This window comes from Rhagoletis pomonella, unplaced genomic scaffold, assembly GCF_013731165.1.
Source record: "Rhagoletis pomonella isolate Grant_MI unplaced genomic scaffold, Rhpom_1.0 Rhpom_scaffold_00007, whole genome shotgun sequence".
In the NCBI taxonomy this organism is placed as follows: Eukaryota; Metazoa; Arthropoda; class Insecta; order Diptera; family Tephritidae; genus Rhagoletis; species Rhagoletis pomonella.
In genome coordinates this window covers 38045408-38049645 of record NW_023458561.1, presented here as the reverse complement: position 1 = coordinate 38049645, position 4238 = coordinate 38045408, and positions in this window count along the sequence as shown.

The window sequence follows — 4238 nt, the reverse complement described above, 5'->3', positions numbered from 1 at the left end:
TGCTGTTTTTTACCAACTTAATACAAATTGTTCCGTTTTTTGCATTCTAATAAATTTATATTGAACAAAATTTGTTTTTAAAAATAAAATGAGTAGAAAATGTAAAATAAATATTATATTATGATTCCTTGAATCCCAAAAAAAAACCTTAGTTACACTTGTTCTATGATTTTAAAAAGCACAACATTTTTTCTACCAATGCCGGTCTCTGCACGAACCACGTACTCTCTAGAAAACCTAGGGTGACTCGAAAATTCTGACTTCAGATTAGTATTAGGCAGACCCAAAAGCTTTAGAAACCATTGAGAAACCTCGCGGAATTTTTTGCTTGTTGTACAGTGTTATATGAGATCAGTGCGCATAATCAGCTAAGAAGATCTTTGGTTGTCTCCCTCTTTAGGCTAGTAAAAATTTTTGGGGTAGATAACAGCTCCTCTATGAGTGGGTTAGTATGGGTTTGAAGAAGTTTGTTGTCAGTTGATAGTCTTAGCTTTAGGCCGAGTATTTTACGCTTAGTAAAGATGTGAGCTCTCCAGGTTAACCTTCTCTAACAGTGTTATCAGCAAAAGTGCCAATGGTGACGCCATCAGCAAAAGGCAAATCGTACGTGTAGAGAAGTTATAGCATTGGGCCCATTACGGTAAGCCCAGCTAAGCTTTCATATAGTTCAGACTGTTAAGCCTTGTTTAACGAAGAAGTAGCGCTCTTGTAGATAGGACTGAATAAATATCTAGTAGTTGGTAGGGAGGGTAGTTTTAATTTTATAAAGTAGCCCATAGCGCTAAATGCGATAGAATGCTTTTGATATGCCTATGGACTTGTTCAATCGTGCTGTGCCCGCTTCTGCATAAATCCAAGTTGGTGATTTGAAATAAGCTTCTTCTCGATAAGTGGAAGAAAGATTTTAAGAAAGCAAGGGTAGTAAGCTAATAGGCCGATATGATTCAACTTAACAGCATTTTTCCGGTTTTAACATCATGTTAATGGCCAACAAAAAGCATCGGAAACGTATCCCTGTCCGTACTTTTTCATAACGTTAACTGACTTGTCGGCCGCTGTGGTGTAGTCGTAAGTAGGGACACGATATCGAACCGAAAGTATCGATATGGTACTCATCTAAAGTATCGCTGTAAAAATATCGGGTACCCATTATTATCGGAATAAGAGGACTCCCGAATATCGATACCAAAATCCAAAAAAAAAAGAACATCTGAATATTGGTGCCGTATGTAAGCCGCTGTCGTGTAGATCTAAGAAACCTCCGAGCGTATTTCTGCCATGAAAAACAGCTTCTCATAAAAAATACAATCGCCGTTCAGAGTCGGCGTAAAACATTAGGGACGCCCTTTGTGGCACAACGTCAAGGCGCACGCCACAAATCGGAGGAGAAGCTCGGCCAAACACTAACATATGTGTAATCTATTATTATATTATTATTAACTGACTTGCAAGAACGATAGAATACAAGATTGCGCATTCCCGCAGAATGACATTTGTGGCAACGGGTAAACAAAGAATATGGCGAAGAACAATGAGTTGACAGTTGTGAATTTGCAGTGAGAAAACGAGTTTTCTTCTCGATTCACCAATTTCTCAAGCCATCTTTGAATATAGCAAATTAAGCTCTACGTTAACAAAAAATATACAACCACTCTTGAAATGTGTTCAAAAGAATAGGTGTTATTAATTAACTATTTAGAATTTTTGTGTTTGTATTGCAGGTGCCGAAAAAGTGATAATAGGGGTATTCTCTGAGTCTTGCAAAGCCCTTGCACGGTGCACGGATTGCACGGTTTGCAAAGCTGTCCCATACGAAAACCGGTTTTTACCGTGCAATCCGTGCAATATGTGCACCAAGCAAGGCCTTTGCAAGACTCAGAGAATACCCCTAATATCTTGTCGCAACGCATGTTTTCCTGCAGAAAGTGGTCGATGCTTGCTTACCTCCGATTTTAATTTGTAATTTGTGGTATTTCAACGTTTTCAACTTAACATGTCGTGTTTAAAAGTGGTCCGTAAAGTGCTTCATGCATATTACGCTGGTGTCTAAATTTTATGACTTCTCCTGCCGGCAGAACTCTACCCACTTTCTGGCCAAGGCGTCGTCGCGGGGAAACAAAAAAAAACTACATTTGGGGGCTTTACCCCTACGGCTGCTGCAATTCAACACACGACACGACATTTTTATAAAGTTTTTATTACAAATAAAACGCCACACAAATTACTTAGATTTTTCACTTGAAAGTACACAATACGTTTGCAATACGTTTGCACTTGTTTCTAAACAAAAAGTTTGTTTACGTATTGCCATAAATGTCAAAGTCGGCAAAACCAAAGTAGCGGTTTCGGGAATGCGCCACCTTCAGTTCATTTCACCATGACTGACTTGTACAAATTGTAAAAGTGGCGATTAGGAGAAATTTAAAGCATTTGGTGGAAAGTAAAATAGTATGCCAAGGATTTTCCCCAGCTCATTATTGAGAAATGTGTCATTCCTGAACTGCCTATATTTGTTGAACGAGACAACGCAATAGTTTGGCAAAAAAGCTGCGTGTAGTTCCTAAACATTACCACGGGGAAATTTTTGAACGTAATGCCTGCCGAAAAATGGTAAAAAAAAATCCGGATGCCTTTCTGACTTCTGGGATCTTCTATGCAGATGTAGCATACTTTGCATCAATTCTCTTTGGAACTATTTGCGAAGCTTTGGACGAATGTTTTGATTCCAACCTTCTAACGGTTGATGTGGTGGCACATAAGAAAATAATACCTATATATAGATATGTTTATATCGAATTTTATTATGTTACTAAAATTAATAGTATTTTCAAACTAGTGACTTCCAGACTACATCATCCTTCCCAGATGCCTCAACAGACCTTCAGCATATTGCAGATATTATCCTTTATATATACAAAATATCTATTTTTGTGCCCGCCACAATTTCCAGTTTGCTTACATACATACATAAATACTTAAGGCGGACCACAACCGTTTGTCCTTTCCGCTGAAATGACAAAGGATGTAATTTAAATCAAATACATAAGTACATACATACATACATATGTAAATATATGCAACCCTCCACTGTCTTGGCTTTCCATTTCGCTTATAAATATTTTTATTATTACATACATACAAACTTCTAAATGCTTAGAAGTTATGTGGTGTTTGTCCATTTCGTGCTTTGATTCATGCACTTAAGTGAGTCAAGTGATGTCATCAAATGTAGCAAAGCTGAAGGAAAACCCGAACATACATATCTACATATGGGCATACATACATATCTGCAGATGTACTATGCTGTGCAAATTTTATGAACTTAAGAGTTAAATTTATTTGCTTGTCTATGTACATAGTATGTATGCATGTACCCTGTGGGGAAAATCTCTAGTTCTGAACTGGTGAGCATCTAGTACATTTAGACCCAGTAGTGGTGCGCGATAAAGCTCTTTTAACATGGCGATGTCCTAGAAAGTGTCGCTGTTATTGGTTAGATTCCAGACGGTTCCAAGATGTTAAAATGTAGCACAAATTTTGGTTTTGTATTACCAAGCCATGGAATATCGTCTGTGAAGTGCGGAATATTACTAAATTATCTATGTAAAGTAAACAAATCCCCGCTGCATCCCTTTTTCGATAGTTCCGAACTACATATGTAGTTCTAAATTCGTCACTTTAGATATAGATTTCTAGTGAAAGAAGCGAAAAAATTCGTTTTTTTTTTAAGTACCACTTTTCGCCGATTTTGGTAAGGTGGGGATCTATGTAGTTACCATCGGACTAGTTTGTTTTAGCGATAAAGATCTAGTACGGAACTAGAAATTTGATTCACTAGTCCGGGGTTTCCCTGCAGGGTATGTATTTGCATCTGTATGTATTTGCATTTGTATGTAGACGGCGATATTATCAAGCTATCAATGTAGCCACAAATAATTCTTTGGGATGATAAATTAGTATCATTTGGCTGGCATGAAGTAATTTTGTTATGAAAATGACCATTGGTCATCCGAGCCAAATGCAACCAGAGGAGATTTAAGTTACATGCGTACATATGTATGTACATATGTCTGTAAAAATATCCATTTGTTTGCATATGTACATTGTACATTCATATGTTCGTACGTATGGCGTAACTTTGTTTGCTGAAAAATATTTTATGTATGTATACATACATAAATACATACCATATACATACTACACGCATACATACATTTATGAATGGTTTCCATGCTCAT